This window comes from Geotrypetes seraphini, chromosome 1 (assembly GCF_902459505.1).
Source record: "Geotrypetes seraphini chromosome 1, aGeoSer1.1, whole genome shotgun sequence".
In the NCBI taxonomy this organism is placed as follows: Eukaryota; Metazoa; Chordata; class Amphibia; order Gymnophiona; family Dermophiidae; genus Geotrypetes; species Geotrypetes seraphini.
The window spans coordinates 211,882,464-211,901,783 of NC_047084.1; the positions used below are offsets into that span (position 1 = coordinate 211,882,464).

The window sequence follows — 19,320 nt, forward strand, 5'->3', positions numbered from 1 at the left end:
CATGTTAAAATGGCTGAGACTGCCACTAAAGGTCCCGAAAGTCATTTTGAGATTGGAGCCAACACGGGCTTGAGCAACTGAGGGTTGTTCCTGCCCCCTCTAGAACACCAAGGAGGCTCTACTGAAAGGAGAAAAATAAAGTCCTGAAACAGCTTTTTTTTACTTTTGAAGGGGAGAAGGGTGAGAGCTGTTGAACTTAAATGGTGACGCAGTTGGGCCAAACAGCCAGTTTATTACCACATAATAATTAGTTTGCTTCCATCTGTGTTTTCTTTCTGCTTTGGGGTTCCTCAAGTTCGGACTCTTAGCTGGAGTTGGAGCCATCATCAAAGGCAGAGATAGGGCTGCCCTTGGCGTTGGTGTATAGGCTGCTATCTGAGAATGAAAAGTTAACCTGCAATTGGACACTCGATTTTGCTTTCAACAGTGCATGTACTTGCTGTTCTAATAAAGCCACTTCAGATCATCGATATCTTGCTGGTGTGTATGGTTTTTCCTTCACATATTCTGGTTACACTCTGGCTTTGTCTAAGATTTGGGCAGGGGATACGTTTTCTCCCTGGAGTGATGGAGCAGAGTCCTGTAAACTCTGGAAACTGTCTTTGATGCGGTCCCTATGTTTGCTGTCCAGTGCTTTATGGTGAGCTCATTTGTCTGCGTTGCTCTCAACTTCAATGTCACTGATGCTTTCATAAAAATGAAATGGGGCAGCAGGATGTGGTCCATGGCTTGGAGATGAAAAGGGACCGGCGGCCCACGGGTGGGTGAGGGATCTACATGTGGCTTTGGGAGAGGTGGCTCCTTGTATTGGGGAGGGGGAGGGAGTGGTATAATAAAACCCTTACCCACGCATGCGTAGTTGAAACAGCATGATCCCTGCCACCGTGATTTGTGCTTCTGTGGCTGTGTTCTATGTGCGTGCGCAGCGGTGGAGTCTGTGGCAGTTTTGCGTAAGATGAGTCTGCAGCGCCGATTTTACCCATTGCCGACGTCGCTTCCAGCCTAGGGCAGGGAGGAAGGCTTCAATTCGCTGCGCCTGCTTGCTTCGGGCCTTCTTCGCTGCCGGGTCCTGCTCCTGCCTTCGCACAAAAAGAAAGTAGATGGGAACCGGCAGCGACGAAGGACTGAAGCAAGCAGGAGCAGCGAGTTGTGAATGCTGCACTGCCGACAGCTGTGTGAGACCCGGGAGGGAAGGGGGGATGAGAAACGCTACTGATGGCTGGCCTACTACAGAACAGGGGGAGCAGGGAAATGGGTTCTGCTGGATGGGGGAGGTAAAAGGAAGGGTAAAAGGCTACTGCAGGCCGGGGAGAATGGAATGGGTGCTGCAGGACAGGGGGGAGGTAAAAGGAAGGGAGAAGGGCTACTGCAGGACAAGGGGAGCAGGCAAGGGGTGCTGCTGCACAGGGAAGGATGGGAAGGAAATGCTGCTGCTGCACAGGGAAGTGGTGGGGGGAGGGGGAGAGGGAAAGGGAGCCAGGGAGCAAACTTGTTATGCTTTGGAGGGAGGGGTGTGCTGGAGGGCAGGCAGCAATCTTGGTTTGCTCTGGAGGGGGAGACAGAAGGCCACGGAGAGAGACAGAAAGAAAGGCAGATATGGCGCCACAGAGAGAGACAGGCAGGCAGCGTATGAGAACGAAAGACAGACGCACACAGAAAGACAGCTGGCAGGGAGAGAGACAGATAGAAAGAAAGACAGACAGAGGGCCAGAGAGAGACAGACAGCCAGCGGCCAAGGAGAGAGAGACAAAGAAAAAAAGACAGACAGCGGCCAAGGAGAGAGAGAGAAAAATAAACCAGACAGCCAGCCAGCAGCCAAGGAAAAAGAGAGAGAGAAAAAAAGACAGCTCACAAGGAAAGTTTTCATTAAATTTTGTGATCTAAGTCTACACATCTATTCTAGCACTCGTTAATCTAACGGGCTTAAACACTAGTGTTTCTTATATTCCGCTAACCTCCATTCAGAATCTAAATGGATTACAATAAATGGATACTACAGTATAGGAGAATTACAATAAAACATCATAAACTAATTCTGTTCATATTCTTACTGAACAAATAGGCTTTCAAAGCCTTCTGAAACACACTATAACTGGATTTCTCTAATTCTTAATGAAAGAGAATTCCATGTTTTAGCACTTTGATAAAGAAAAGAAGTTTCCAGATATGATTTAATACTGACGGATAGTTTAATTTTAGGATTTTATCTTTCCGAGCTGTTGTGAATGTTGATGAAAAATATAATTTATGAACCAAGCAAAAGGAATTATCACCATGAATTGATGTAAAAATTAAGCAACTTAGCTTAAATTGTATTCTCAAATTTACAGGAAGCCAATGAAGCTTTTTCAATAACAGTGAAGCTCTGTCAGTTCTTCTCATCTAGAAAATTAATGTTGCTGCAGTATTTTATAAAAGCTTCAGCTTCGTAGATAACTTCATGGTAATCTCTCCATATAATGAATTACAATAGTCTAGGTATGGTATTAAAACAGTTTGGACAATACTTTCAAAAACTTTGGGGTTTTAAAACTGAGCGTATTGCTCTTAATTGTCTCTTAAAAAAAAAAAATAAATAAAAAAAAGTTTAACTACTGGATTAATTTGGGGTTCAAAGAATAGTTTCAAATCTAAAATTCAGTTACATCTACTACAGATTCTGTATGGGTGGTGATTTATCCCTTCCCACAAACTGTCTTGCAGAGAGAGAATACTTACAGCTTTGAGCACGTCCCCTACAGAGGCAGAGCCCCAGTCCATACCTCAATTTTTTCTCCGCAAGCGAATTGTGCAGAGGGGTTCTGATCTACTCTGCTTAGCTTTTTTGCTTTCTTGCGTTTTAAAGTTCTTTTTTTTTTTTCCTGAGGCTTCGGTACCCTGAGACTCCATTCTTAGGGATTCTTTGCCTGGGAAAGGACTTGGACCTACTGTGCCGGTCTGCAGCTCTGCAGGGCCATCCTGCTGTGTGTTCTTCTGGGCTTTTGATCTGTTCCCCTGGGATCCAACGAGCCTTCTGAGTTTCTCAACAGCTTTAGTGCAGGCTTTGGACGCCCTGAGTAAGAACCTTTGGGGGTATCAGGGCGCCAGCTGCATATTTACTCACCCCCGTCGCATTTGTAAGTCCCTGGGGGAGGGGGTGGAGGTTGGTCTATCCAGCTTGGAGCCCAAATATTCCATGGTCTGAAGGAGTTGTAGGAAGTATTTGAGGCAGAAAAGTCCTTTCTTCCTTACAGCTGCATTGAAAAAGCTGCAGACAGGCACCAACAGAAAACTGTGAGTAAACCCCTATTCATTCCTATGAGAGAATTGGGTAGGTTGGAAAATCACAATGTTGAAGATTTCTGGGGTTAGAATTCAAGTCTCCTACCTCCAAAACTCCTTTTTCTGTGTTTTTGAACTTTTAAAAAAAGTCTCCATGGGCCATTTTTGGTGCAATTTTCCTGGCAGCGCCCATTTTGGACTTCAAATTATCTTTCTTTCAAAAGCCTTTGTCTGCCTAAAAACACCCTCATTTTGCTCCCAATCAGCTGGGATGTTCTCTTCAAAGGGTGATGATGCAAATTCATGTCTAAATTGTACCAAGTTACCAGCAGAAGAGCGTCTGTGTACCGTGTAATGTAATGCACACAAGGGAGGGGCTTATCCTCATCATCCAAGGCTTGTGTACTGCTATGGGTCCAGGAGAGGAGTAGAAAATATCGCTCGGGACCTTTTTTGCACGTTAATGCAAAACGGAGGTGCAAGGCGTCTAGAGACCTTGCGAGTGCCCAGATAGGGGACTTGCAGGCTTCATTTACTTCCCCTGCAACAAGCTTCACCCCGGAATTCATAAATCTTATGTGGAGAGCCTTTCTGACACATCCAGGATAGGGTGCGCAGACTGCAGGCGTGCATCCTTCGATCCAGAGAGCGTCATCTCCGGTGTCTGCTTCTTGTGTAAGCAAGCCAGACCCTGGCTTCAGTGACCTTTCAGATTTCAATGGATGTGATGGTGTGTCGAACTTCATGCCTCTTTTATCCCAGGATTCTGATTCAGTCTTGGATGACTCCAGTTCCCTGTTTAGGCCAGACAGCTATGAGGCCTCCCTAGGTCTTGACCAAGGGGATGATCCTCATGTTCGCTGCCTTTTCAGGTCAGTTTCTGTCCACCACTTTTATTTCTTATGCGGTGTCGGGGTTGAAGCTGGAAACGCCGCCCTCCACTTCCAAATGCATGGTCATGAGTGTCATCAATGACCAGACTTTCTTTCCGGCTCATCCAGATATCACTGCCCTGATCATAGAACAGTGGAAGACCCTGAAGGGATCCTTGCGGGTTGCTATGGCAATGGATAGAATTTATCCCATGGTGCCTGAGTTCCAGCAATTCTTTGCCCAGCTGAAGGTGGATTTTGCGGTTGCTCAGCAGCGTACTGCTCTCCTGAGCGAAAGTTGTGTCATGCTGAAAGATGCACAAGACTGCAGGATGGACATGGTGCTCAAGAAACAATTTGAGGCCCTGGCTCCTGGGATCTGAGTTGCTGCTGCCACTTTTTTGCTGCGAGGGCCTGCCACACCAGGTTGTGCCAGACACTTTCAGTGAAGGATGATGCCTGCTCTCATCTCGTAAGGGAAGGTGTGGATTATGCGGCAGATGCTCTGTATGACCTTATCATAGTCATGAGCAAGGTGTCTTCTTATGCTGTTTCGGCTCGCAGGATGCTCTGGATCAGTGGCCAAGCCACATTCCAAAGACTTTTGGACATATAACCAGTCCCTGACTTGGGCTGAGGCAGACACTCCAGATACTTCATTGTGCCAGTGAGAGACACAGGATGGAGGCTCTTTCAGTCATTGCTGCAGTGGCTCCAGGAGAGTTTATCTGCATATTTCCATCTTTCTGGACCATGTACTTCAGCAGTATTTCCAGTTTGTGGCTGTCCCGTTCGGTAATGGTGGTGGTGGCAGCTTACCTCCGGTGCATGAAGATTCAGGTTCATCCATATCTGGGTGACTAGCTAATTAGGGCCCTGTCCAGACCGGAGTGTGAGCTAGCAGTGTGTCAAGTTGTGGACCAGATACAACATTTGGGCTGGATTGTCAGCTTCAGGAAGATCCATTTAGAACCCACCCAGAGGCTGGAGTATCTTGATGTTCTCTTCGACATTGCTTGGGTTTTTAGGTACATCAAAAGCAGAAAATCTGTGAGGGAATCCATGGTATCTTTGGATGATCAAAGAGTAAAAAAGATGCTGTACAGGTTGGGGGGTGGGAAGGGAGGAAAAGAAATGCTGTATAGAGAATTACACATGGACAAATTTGTCCCTGTCCCCGCAGGAACTCAATTTTCCCTTCCTGTCCCCTTGAATTTTGGCGCTGTTCCTGTCCCATTCCTGTAAGCTCTGCCTTAATTGCACAAGCCTCAAACTCTTATGATTTTAAAGTGTTTGAGGCTTGTGCAGATGAGGATGGAGCTTGCAGGAATGGGGCAAGGACAGGAGAAGAACTCGTAGGGATGGGACGGGAAAATGAATTCCCATGGGGATGCGGAAAAATTTGTCCCTGTGTCATTCTCTAATGCTGTACAGACTGGGGGAGGGAGGGAGGGAAAGAGATGCTGTACACATGAGCAATGAAGAGAGGGAGAATGGTTGGACATAGGTGCATGAAGCAGGAGGGAAGAGAGATGTTCACATGGGAAAAGGAAGAAAGGGAGAGAATTGTTGGACGTGATAGTGGCGGAGAGTAGGAGGCAGAAATATTGGATGTTGTAGTGGAGAGGGAAAGGTGGGACATATGGAAAGGGATGCAAGAGGGAAGACGATTGTGGTGGTGGGAGAGATGCAGCATAGTGCTGGAGAGGGTTGATAGAAGGAGACATGATGGACATGGGGCTAATGGGGAGGGGCAAAAGATTCTGTACACAGTTGAGAGGGGGAGACATGTTAGACTTGGCAAAAGAAGGGGTGGGAGAGATGTGCCCTGGATTCTCATTCTCGCTTGCTCTTGCTCTCTCGGTAGGCTCTTGTGTGACTCATAGAAGTTACTGGGTTGGGTTTTGTATTTTTACCTGCAGATGGCGACTGAGAAGAATTGAGTGGACTACTCTTTATCCATGATGTTTAGTATTAATATCTGTAATTTTAAGTCTTTTGTTGTTGCTCATCCTTTGTAAATTTTTGTAATTCTTTTGTAAACTTTTTTGAATCTAGTAGGAGATATAGCGGTATATAAGACACCATTAGTATTAGCATTTTTGCCAAGTACTTGTGGATTGGCCACTGTTGGAAAAGAGAATACTATGGAGCAGCTAGTCACCACCTGCGGCTCTTTGACCACATGGCTGTGGCTCTTGTGGGGATCCCACAGTGTGTACCTAGAAACATGATGGCAGATAAAGGCCAAATGGCCCATCTAGTCTGCCTATCCATAGTAACCATTATCTCTTTCTCTCTCTGAGAGATCCCACGTGCCTTTCCTAGGCCCTCTTGAATTCAGACACAGTCTCTGTTTCCACCACCTCTTCCAGGAGGCTGCTCCACGCATCCACCACCTGTCTTCTGGCAGCCTCCTCTTTTTCTTTCCTTCCAGGCAGCCTATGTGTTTCTTCATAAAGCCGCAGGCAGCAGTTCCAACACGGCTGCCCGCAGCTGACCCAGAAGGCTTCCCTCTGACGTCAGAGGGAAGCCTTCAGGATCAGCTGCGGGCAGCGTGTTAGAAATGCTGCCCGCGACATTGTGAAGAAGGAGGCCACCAGGAGACAGGTACACACTGTGGGAGGGGGCACGAGCTTGGGGCACAGAAGGAAGGGAGGGAGAGAAGGTGAACTTGGGACGCAGACTGGAGGGAGGAAGGAGTCAAACTTGGGACATAGTATGAAAGGACAGAGGAAGGGAGGGAAAGAAGCTGCGGTGGGGAAAGAAATAGAAAAGGAGAATTGTTGGGCACGGGTGTCGGACTGAGAGGGGAAGAGATGGTGCATATGGGGAAAAGAAAGAGGTGAATTGTTGGGCATCGGGAGATAGAGATGCATGAGGAAGACAGATGAGAAGGAGAAATGTTAGATATGGTGATGGAAAGGGATGCAAGAGGGAGGAATGTTGGATATGGTGATGAAGAGAATGGAGGGGTGATAGAAGGAGAAATATTGAGCATGGGGCTGGTGGGCAGGGTGAATGATGCTGCATGGGGTCCAGGGGATGAGAGAGGAAGAATGATGGGCAGGGACGCAAGATGCTGCACAAGGTCCGGGATATATGAGAGGGAGAAATGTTGGATGTGAAAATTTTGAACATACAGAAATGCTGTATTTTTCACTTCATTAGACGCACTTTTTTCCCCAAAAAAATAAGTGGAAATAAGAGTACATCTTATGGAGAGAATACCCAAAGCACCCTCCCCCCCATTACCTTATTTAAATGCTGCCACCCTCCCTCGCTGGATGCGACGCCCTTCCTTGCTGAGAGCAGCACACAAGGCTGGCTGGCTGCCTGTTTCCCACCACTTCCACGGAGAATGACGGCTGACATGGCTGCCTCCTCTTCTGTTCTCTTGCGGCATAGCGGCATGGAACCAGGCAGGCAACCTGGTGTGCCGCGATGCGCAAGAGAACAGAAGAGGAGTCAGCTGTGTCAGCCTTTCTCGGGAGAAGCGGCAGGGAACAGGCAGCCAGCCAGCCTTGTGCGCTGCTCTCAGCGAAGGAAAGCCTAGAAGTTAAAAAAAAAAGGTGCTGTGGGGGGGAGGAAGAGGACCAGGGCCTGCCATGCCGATCTGAGCCTGCCCTTCCGAGGAGGGAGAGGCCGGGGCCTGCCTGCCACCTGCTTGAGGGGGGGGAACAGTCCTTCCTGCCTTCCCTGTCCCTACCTGCCTACGTGACTTAGGAGTGATCATTAGTGAAAACATGAAAACTGCCAATCAAGTGGAGAAAGCTTCATCCAAGGCTAGACAAATGATGGGTTGTATCCGTAGAAGTTTCGTCAGCTGGAAGCCCGAAGTCATAATGCCGTTGTACAGATCCATGGTGAGACCTCATCTGGAACACTATGTACAATTCTGGAGGCCACATTATCAAAAAGATGTGCTGAGAGCTGAATCGGTTCAGCGAATGGCCACCAGGATGGTCTCAGGACTCGAGGATCTCCCGTATGAGGAAAGGCTGAGTAAATTGCAGCTATACTCACTCGAGGAACATAGAAAGAGGGGAGACATGATTGAGATGTTCAAATATCACAAGCCGTATCGAGGTGGAAGATGATATCTTTTTTTCTTAAAGGACCCACGCCCACAAGAGGGCATCCGCTGAAAATCAGGGGTGGGAAATTTCATGGCGACACCAGGAAGTATTTCTTCACCGAAAGGGTGGTTGATCATTGGAATGAACTTCCACTGCAGGTAATTGAGGCCAGCAGCGTGCCAGATTTTAAGAAAAAATGGGATAGGGATGTGGGATCTCTTAGGGGAAGAAGTTAGGGGGGTGGGTCATTAGAGTGGGCAGACTCGATGGGCTGTGGCCCTTTTCTGCCGTCATTTTCTATGTTTCTATGCCTGCCAGCCAGCCACTAGGCCTGCCTGCCCTGTGTCCTGACCCGGCCTACCACTAAACCACCAGAGGAGGAACAGTGCAGAGCTTGGCAAGGAGAATTTGGTTCAGAATGTGGTTTTTTTGGGGGGGGGTTTCTTGTTTTCCTCTTCTAAATCTAGGGTGTGTCTTATGGTCAGGTGCCTCTAATGGAGCAAAAAATACGGTTGTGTTGAAAGTTTGATTGGTTTTTTTTTTTAATTTTCTGTAATACTTGAAGTTTTGTTTTTGTGTTAAATGCATCTATACCCATATCAAATTTAGAAAACCCTCTTCTCTACCCTTTGCTGCTCTTTGTAAATCTTGGGTCAAACATTAGGATAAAATGGCTCTTTGCTCTAAAAAGGTTTGGAAGTAGGAAGGGGAAGGGGGGGTATGACTATACATCTACTGTATTTTTTGGTGATTTGTGTTTAGTGTGGGCATTGAAGAACTCAGTGTTCCCAGTTTGTGCAATGTTTGATAACTTCGCACTTTGTCCCCATTTCTAGATCATTAATAAATATATTGAACAGCAGTGGTCCCAGCACTGACCCTTGCGGAACACCACTTGTGACCCCTATCCAGTCAGAGTAGTGCCCCTTTACTCCTACCCTCTGTTTCCTGTCCGCCAGCCAATTTTTGATCCATCTGTGCACGTCCCCTTCCACCCCGTGACTCCACAGTTTCTTCAGTAAGCGTTCATGGGGCACCTTGTCGAAGGCTTTTTGGAAATCTAGATATATAATGTCTACTGGGTCACCTTGGTCCAATTGCTTATTTATCCCCTCAAAGAACTGCAGTAGATTTGTCTGGCATGATCGGCCTTTACACGAGCCAGCATGGTTTCTGTAAAGGCCGATCATGCCAGACAAATCTACTGCAGTTCTTTGAGGGGATAAATAAGCAATTGGACCAAGGTGACCCAGTAGACATTATATATCTAGATTTCCAAAAAGCCTTCGACAAGGTGCCCCATGAACGCTTACTGAAGAAACTGTGGAGCCACGGGGTGGAAGGGGACGTGCACAGATGGATCAAAAATTGGCTGGCGGACAGGAAACAGAGGGTAGGAGTAAAGGGGCACTACTCTGACTGGATAGGGGTCACAAGTGGTGTTCCGCAAGGGTCAGTGCTGGGACCACTGCTGTTCAATATATTTATTAATGATCTAGAAATGGGGACAAAGTGCGAAGTTATCAAGTTCGCGGATGACACAAAACTCTCCAGCAGGGTCAGAACTGTTGAGGAATGCAAAAAACTGCAGAGCGACCTGAACAAACTGAGTGAGTGGGCAAAAAAATGGCAGATGAACTTCAATGTGGAGAAATGTAAGGTCTTGCACATAGGGAAAGGGAACTCCATATACAGCTACGCGATGGGAGGGAGGGCACTCGGGGAAGGCAAACAAGAAAAAGATCTGGGGGTATTGGTGGATAACACAATGAAGCCGGCGGCGCAATGTGCAGCGGCCTCAAAAAAAGCGAACAGAATGTTGGGCATTATCAAAAAAGGTATCACTACCAGAACGAAGGAAGTTATCCTGCCACTGTATCGAGCAATGGTGCGCCCACATCTGGAATACTGCGTCCAATACTGGTCGCCATACCTTAGGAAGGACATGGCAATACTTGAGAGGGTCCAGAGGAGGGCAACGAGGATGATAAAGGGTATGGAGAACCTTTCATATGCCAAACGGTTAGACAGGCTGGGGCTCTTTACCCTGGAGAAGCGGAGACTGAGAGGGGACATGATAGAGACTTATAAAATAATGAAAGGCATAGAGAAGGTGGAGAGGGACAGATTCTTTAGACTAGCAGGGACAACTAAAACAAGAGGTCATTCAGAAAAACTGAGAGGAGACAGATTCATAACGAATGCAAGGAAGTTCTTCTTCACTCAGAGGGTGGTGGACACCTGGAACGCGCTTCCCGGAGAGGTGATAAGACAGAGTACAATTCTGGGGTTCAAAAAGGGACTGGATGACTTCCTGGAAGCGAAGGGGATTACAGGGTACAGATAGAGTTACCTTACAGGACATTGAGCGAATAGGGTATGGATATTTTAGGTTAGGTAGGGAACACTTCCAGGTCATGGACCTGGGGGGCCGCCGCGGGAGCGGACTGCCGGGCACGATGGACCCCTGGTCTGACCCAGCAGAGACAATGCTTATGTTCTTATGTATGATGATTATTAAAATTAAATAGTTACAAAAATAAAGGAAACATGATACTGTGCTAGATAGGCTATTGGTCTGACCCTGCTATTCTTATTCTCTCTGCAGGGTTTTGTATTATTTCTTTAGCATTGAAGGGGAGTTTTCTATAACAGTTACTGAGGTGATATTGCATATTTTAAAGTCATCTGACTTGACCTCTCAAAAAAAATATATATATAAATTATAGTTAAAATTTTCTCTGCATACTAGTGCTGCCCGATTCAGGAAAAAATTTTTGATTCGATTTTCCTGCCCAATTGGGTGTTGTTTTTTTTCAAACATCCTGGTGGGTTTATTTTATAGCCTCTTCACTCCCTTTGCCTTCTCCTAACCACACTGGCGCTATGGTGTAAACAAAATAAACAAACAAAAAAGACTTTTCCTCTCTGTTAAATCCTAGCTCACGTTTGTGATCTAACAAAAGCTCTGGCAGGATACACGTTTCAAATCTGACATATTGTAATCACAAAACAGAAAATCAAATTATTTTTTCTACCTTTTGTTGTCTGGTCATTGTTCAAATCTTGTTGGTCCCAGGCTCTGGTTGTCTTCTGATAGGTTGCTTGCCAGGGTCTCCTTCACTGTTCCCTCTAAGCTGCGCGCTTGTGCGCGCGCACACAACTTGCCGAACCCGCACACACAAATTAAAATAGCGCGCACAAAAAAATAAATTTTTGCCTAAAATGATTTTCACTGCTAAAATGAAATGTTGCAGAAGACCAGCTGTTCCGATTTCCCATGTATCACATTTATTGAAGCGCTATAATATAAATTGTAAGTCATTCACGTGATTCCGTTATCTTTGGCAGTTGAACTTGACACATCACGTCCCCCATAGGGCCATAGCCTATTGCCCATAGGATATGAAACACTTAAGATTCTTTGACTTCCTGAAGTTTCGCCATATTGTTTATTTCGTGAAATCGTAGTGTGCAGCTTGGTACTGCGGTTGTATAACTGTATTCGTTTATTAAATTGCAACCGAATGGTGAAAAGTATAAAACGCAAGAGAGCTGCAACAGCTTTTAGGTCTGAATGGCTTGAAGAAATTGAAACGGAGACACCGGAATCTCGAAATACAATGTGTGTTCGACTGTGTGAAATATTTACCTATGACAAAGATGATGGAGTTGTGTGTTGTTATTGTCAAGATGCCAAAGCAACTGGAAAATTCTCTACTGGAAAAATATGGGATGATGTTTGGAAACTGGACTTTCTGAAACGCCATCTATCAAGTAAATCTCATACTGACAGTATTAGGAAATTCAGAAGTAAAAATCAGAATTTAAGAGGGGGACTGGTTAACATGTTGCTTGAAAGCCCAACCAAAAAAGAAAACAGGCAAATTAGTAATGAACGGAAGCGTTCCAGTCCTGATGAAATTAAGGTTCTTGTCGACAGTGTTGTGCTGGCCATTAAGATGAATATCTCAATGCTCTCTGTTCAAGATATCAATGAGCACATGGCGAAGTATGTTAGTATACCTGATAGCTGGAGAAGCAAAAACTATGCGTTTGAATTTCTTGGAATTATCAATGGCATCGTGCAAGATGATTGTATGGCAGACATTAAATTAGCAACGTCAGAGAAGGGGCGGGACCTCGGCAGAGAGAAGACAACTCGGACGACGTATGGCAGCTTGCAAAGATCGCTAGAGCCAGCGATCTTCTGCAGGGCAGGCTGCTGAATATAGGTAAATTGATGCGGGGAAGCCACTTCCTGACTGACCCTCCCCACTCGCCCTCTAAAGCAGGAGCAGCAGGCCAGCAAGAGGCAGCGCTGCCGCTCCTGCTTTAGGGGGGAGGGTCAGTCAACGAATCGGGAGGCCGATTTTTTTGTCGTAAATCAATTTGATTCGTGAATCGGGCAGCCCGATTCTCAGCTTCCCCAGCCCCCCTGCCCGATTCTCAGCTTCCATCCCCAGCCCCCAAGACTCACCAGCCCCCCTGCCGATTCCCAGTTTCCATCCCCAACCCCCAAGACTCACCAGCCCCCTGCCGATTCCCAGCTTCCATCCCCAGCCCCCCAAGACTCACCGGCACCCCTACTGATTCTCAGCCCTCAAGACTCACCAGCCCCCTTGCCGATTCTCAGCCCCCTGCCAATTCTCAACCGGGGGGGGGGGTGCGACGCGAGCGGGAGGTGCCGGATCGTAAATTGAGGCACACTCAGTTTCCGAGGCACCGATTTTGTGAATGTTTTGCTCGTCTTGCAAAACACTCGCAAACCAGTGCACTCGTAAACCGAGGTACCACTGTATATTGTGTGTGTATATGAAGAATAAATGGAAGAAAAGGCAATATAATTAGTACTATTATTATGGGGGTGTGGTCTTGAGTGGAGCTTGAGTGCGGTCTGGAGCCCCTCAAACAAAAAAGCGTTCCACTGCCTATGGGCTGAGCCTGCAGTTTGCCATATAACCTAGAGCTACCATACTAATGTTTAAATTTATTGGAATGAAGAAAGGTATAATTTTACCAAACTTTATGTTTAGAACATAGTAAAATATTCTAAAAATAGGAGATTTTATTATTTTGTTGGCAAATGCAAGGGGATTTTATGTTGTAATAGTTCGCCTGTCAGCACTTAACCTATGTGGGATTCTTCTGTCTTCTGAAAAGTACTCTGGAGATAAAAGTTTAGTTTTGTGGATCTCTATAGCTTAGCTGGTCTTAATATGGTATCTTCAGCTTCTTATTTATTGCTGTTTATCATAGGCAGCAAAATCTCTAAATAGCTGGGAAAATTGTTCTCTGGCAGAAAGTGGTTTCCCTCCAAGTATTTTTCTCTCTATTTATTTGGATTTATATCCCATCCTCCCAGAAGATCTCAGAATGGGTTACAAGTTTACATACATATTAAAACATAACTGGGTATAGTAATGTAGAGCATGACATTACATTTTAAATCATGACCTGATAGGACAATACATAGGGAGGGGAACATGATAGTACTCAAAAAGTATGGCAATACTTAATAGGATAGGATATGACAGGACAAGACCTCGTTCCATATGGGGTGGTGATGTTATGAGTTTGGTCTGACATTGCAGTAACTAATAAAGCTTGACAGTACATTATAGTGTCTGACAGTGCGAAGCTTGGTAAGGCAGCATATAACAGAGCATGACAGTGCATGGTACGACAGACAATACATACAAGAGTATGGCAGGAAGTTTCCAAGTTGGAAGTTTGTTACATATTTGATATGTCAAATAACAAAACTAAATAATGGCAAAACCCTATATTAAACGCTCAAAGGGTGTTAACTAGCAATCAAAAATAAGTAAAAATCACAAAGCATTAAAAAAATATGAGACACTTCAGTATGGGCCCTATCACAATATTGATAATCTTTCTCGGCCCCGGACAAAAGCTCATAGGTGACCAGCACCAGGTTTTTTCAAAAAAACCTAAATAAGCTTTGCCGCATACATCATAGGTCTCTTATATAATTTAAAGTGCAGGGTGAAAAAACCTAAGAGGGAAAAATATAGGGAATAGCCGCTCAAAAAGCCCCACCCCGCACATGAGATATCATGTAAAAAATATAAAGTGCAAAATGCTAAAGTGCCAAAAATAAATAGTAATGGGATACAAAGCAATAAATAAGTTTGTTTCTTGTGCAGTACTTAAAAGTCCATGTGAATAAATCTCCACTCATGATTAAATCCCTGTGTGTTACAGCGTTTTCCATAATCATATACCATCTATCAAAGGTTACCTAGACAGTTTACAATACTAAACTTTAAAAAGAAAGGAAAAAAAAAGAAAAGAAATGGGAGGCATTCAAAGTTAAAATATCAAGGACAGATCAGACAAAGACGTAAGGTAACAAGGAGCCGGTGTGTAAGGATAAGTAAAGTACATCGAGATAAAATAAAAGGGAGGCAAAAAAAGAGGTGTGGAAATAACAATAGGGGGATAGCGCTTCTTATATTGCATTTATTGAAGTTTTAAAAATGAAGAATAAAAAAAAAAAAAAAAACGGTTTGTGATTATTCTTCTGTTTGGCCAGGAGTGTTGTTGTGCTGTTGGTACTATCTATTGTTTTATATTGCATTTTTTTTTTTCCTAAATTGAGTTGTGGTTTAAAAAAATAAATCTTAAATGCAAACATTTAACTTCCTTATGTGATAGCATGGAGTATGTTTGTTCTGATCATTTAGCTTTAGGCTTTCAGTACCACAGTGACAGGCAATATTGAGAAGCCTTTGGATTTGATTTTTCTCTGGTCAAGCTGGGGAAGCTGTATACTCTTTTTGCTCTTTCTCTGTTACTACAATTTTAATGCTTTAAAGCGGAGCTGAAAACAGCCTGGACTCCAGGATCCCCTTTAATCTGGTGTGTCCTCACCTGCCTCTGTAAATCTGAAGAGATGTTCACAGCAATGATTAATTCAGTTGCACGTGCAAGCACTTTTTTCAGCTGTCAGATCTGAGAGAAGTCATACGACACACTTGTGCAATACTGTCTGATTCATGGCTTTTACCTCACACTGTGAAAGCTGCATCATGAACCATTTTGGATGCTGGTTTACTGATTTTAAATACTATCAGAGAAGGCAAATTCAATAAATTTATTTTGGATTTTTTTGAGGATATAATAGTTTGTATAATTCTTTTTTTTTTTTTATATTTAAAATTTTATTGAAAATTTTTGGTGTTATAAAATGCAAACAAAACAACAAAGAACAAGCAACATCAAATGCAAATACAAATGCAAAGAATACAGCAAAGACAGAGGAAAAAAATCAAAACTCACCATCCCCTTCCATTCTGCCCCTGCACTTCCCCTCCCCCAAACCAAAATTCCCCAGCCCAAAATTCTCCACAAAACCCTCTCCCCTTCCCCCTCCCCTATCACCTAGCAGACGACTAAGTATCCAGGTTAGTTTCTATAATTCTTATGCAATCAAATCATAATAAAATAGTTTATCCTATTAAAAAGTAAAATGCACACATTATTCTTACACACCTAACAAATACAAATGAGAGAAATCGAACCCGTTGATGGTTTGAAAAGAACTATTGTCAAAATTGTATCCACATAAATGTTTTGAGGAACTGTGCCTTATTTATGTTCTATGGTAAGACCATTTGTGACAATTGTTAGAAAGGTATATTGTAAGTAGAGGTTTCTACCGTGCCCGGCAAGGTAACTGCTATGACACTTATAGAATTCCTATGAGTGTCAGAGCAGTTATCTCGCCAGACCACGGTAGAAACCTTTACTGTGGCTTAATAAAAGGAGCCCTTAATCTTTTCAGAGTTTGCTAAAGTTTTTTAAATACTTTATTCCACATCAGCGGCAAAGGGGTTAAATTATTCAGAGCCTAATTAAATCAGTAATATTAGCAGAACAATTTACAACATGTCTACAAATGTACTGTAATTTTAATTACAGGCATTGTTTAATCCCATTTTAATAAAACTATTTTAAAAGGTTTAAACAAGTCAGCTGTAACTCTGATCAAATTTTGGAAAGTTAAAATAAAATAAAGCAAATGAAGGATTTAGATTAGCCATTAGTTTGCTTTGAAAGGTTTTCCAAATGAGCAGGAAAACTAAAACCTCGATGCAAAAAAATTGTTTAGTGATCTTAATCTATCATGAAAAGGTGCAAAGAAGGAAGACAAGGTAGCTTCAGGTTTTTGAATGATTTTCACCATTGGGTTAGCAGCGGGTGGGCAGGCAGATGCCTGCTCAGAGTAGAACCTATTGCCATTTTTCTCCATTGATAGAGTAGCCTTTCAGAGTCAATGAGCTCTGTCAAGGCTACAACTTCATAGACCTGAGAGGCGGTTTGAGGGGTCAGCCCTTTTCAGGTTCGCTGTGATGCAAATGAACTTTAATGCTTAAACAACTATTGGAATTTTTATGTCTGCTCCTTGTTCTTTTTTCTTCACAAAGTCATTGACGAGACATTCAGTGCTTTTTAAATTAGAAGTTTCATTGTGCTAAAGACCTAGTACAGATTTACGGAGGGCTGAAAGCAGTTAGATCATGTTCTTTTCATGGTGCGATTAGAATCAAATCGATTTCCCTACAGCCTTCAGCATTCAGATGGCAATTTTAACAAAGCTTGGGGGCTAGACAAGGGACAAAACGACTGAACTGAATGTTAATTACACTCTGCAGCCTTATTTTCTTTTGATTTGGAGCTGACTGGCAACTAAATTAACAAAAAGTGTGACCATAACTGCTGCCCTATTTTCATTTAAAAGGAGAGCAGTGTCTAAAAGGCTATCTTTATAAAGAAACAAGCAAGGTCTGCTGATCATTGTTAGCTAGGGCAATGTTTAAAAAACTGTATTTAAAGACTGAACTTGAAAAATTGTTTAAATCTAGCTTTCATGTTAATCTGCAAAAATTTCTGTAGTCAGGATTGCCCCTAAAATGATAGCAATTATGAATCTTGAGTAATTACCTATATGTTTAAAATGTTGTTTTAAAGAGTATGAGGTTAGATAGAGAATTTGCTATGTTGGCTATAATGGGATAAACTAGTTGTATGAAAAAAACAATGTCATCTCCTCTACATTACTTTAAAAAAAAATGCTGTTCAGTACATTTATGTGGCACTAAAACCAGTTTGCTTATTCACCATACAATGATTTTTTTTTTCTTTTTGTAAGCAAGCTGCAGCTGCACAAAGTTGCATTTGAGCTTTGTGACAATTGTGGGTCACTGTGCATCTGCAACTGTCACTCTCATCCCAACACCTGGCATTGTGATTTATCCTCCAACACATCACAGTTTGAAGTGAAGGCTGTTATGGCCATAATAAGAATGCAAATATCCAAGTAAACATAAGAAAATGTGCAAAGAATGGCACTTTAGACCACAAGACATTAGCACTCTAGACACAGAGCAGTAAAATAATTTAGAATGATGTCGTCTTATAATGGGTAGAGTAAGTGAGCCAAGATGACTTTTCTTCTGTCATGTATGTCTCTAGGCATCTTATTAGTTCTGAAAGATAAGAGCATAAGAATTATCATACTGGGACAGATGGAAGGTCCATGAAGCCCAGTATCCTGTTTCCAAGAGTGGCCAATCCAGGTCTCAAGTACCTAGCTAGAGCCCAAGTAGTAAAACAGATTTATGCTGCTTATTTTAGGAATAAGCATTGGATTTCCCCAAGCCATCTCAATGGCCTCTGGACTTCTTTTTTAGGAATTTATTCAAACCTTTTTTTAAACCTAAGCCAACTGATTTCACCACCACAGATCTTGAAACTCATAGCTTTGGTATGAGACTTCAGCTTTAATGAGCATTTTGCAAGATTGAAATAAGTTAGTGCAACATATTGTATATGAAGGAGCAAATTGAAGAGAGTGTAAGTAATTTTCTAAGAATAAGTACCATATTTGCTGGTGTATAGGACACACTTTTTTCTTTCTCAAAATACGCTTAAAATATGGGGTGTGTATTATGTGCCAGTAATCAAAATTATGAGTTGAAATTTCAGTCAGTCTAAAACTTCTGGTTTATATTAATATACAGTCACGTTTTTTTCCTGCTCTTGGACACCTCGAGGTCTCACAAGTAAGCACTGTACACACGCATCACGTTCTGCTCTCTCTCGGACCTAAAAGGTACCTAACTGCAGTGTTCCCTAGTTATATTTTTTATAGACATAAATAACTATAAAATTAGTACAGTAAATCATTATGGAAATTCATGAAAAAATGTAGAAAAGTTTTTTTTCTTAAAAAATAAAAAAGGGGTGCGTAATATACGCCGGCAAATACAGTATATTTAAAGCCACATGTTTTGGTAAGATTTTCATTTATTTTAATTGCCATGTTGGCATGCATGAAAATAGGACTGTAGGTTCATATAGTTGGCTAACACTCTTGAAATTAATACTCGATAACATACCATATTGTCATTCATTGTAGCAGCTTACTCCTTACTGTAACAAGTTTCATGAGCTGGAATACACTGGACGTCTTTTAGGAAGATTCTAGTATTTGACATATAAATGAATCATGGACCAGTCCAGCAACCTATGTGGAATGCAGGAGACCTGGATTTGGTTCTTGGAAGAAATTTTTATTTTTGGGGGGCCAGCAGATTCCAGAAATGTTGCATTCATAGTTTAAAGTATGGCTTAATAAAAATACTGATTATTGTTTAGAGGGGAGTTATTTATTTAGTGGCATTTTAGTACATGCATTAGCACAGCATTCAAAACAAATTAAAAACTTCATAGTTATACCTGAATAATTTTGTTCATGTATAAAATTTACCATCCTTCAGTTCTTTCATCCCAACTCTATCCCACTGAATTCCTATTCTATTTTTCTGTTCTATTATTACACCTTAAACATGTTTTTTGTCAGTTTTCTGAATGTCAGCTCATTTCTTTCTTATCTCAGATCTAAAGGTAGAAAATTCCATAGAACAGGCCTATTTGATCCAATGCAATCAGCAACTGTTGATGTGGGCATCACAGTATACTTCCTAGAACATACAGCAATAATATATTATGCAAATATTTGTCATATAGTGCCTTAAAAACTAGGTAGCTCCACAGGGTGCCAGTGTAATGTACCGTAT

General features: G+C 43.0%; 1 protein-coding gene and 1 pseudogene across 1 annotated transcript in view; one reads left to right on the forward strand and one right to left on the reverse strand.

The window, feature by feature from the left end:
* CHIC2 (cysteine rich hydrophobic domain 2) overlaps positions 1–19,320 on the forward strand; it is a 72,442-nt gene that overhangs the window by 40,459 nt on the left and 12,663 nt on the right. The gene's annotated exons all lie outside the window — the stretch shown is intronic.
* On the reverse strand, positions 248–3,916 carry LOC117357300 (annotated as a pseudogene).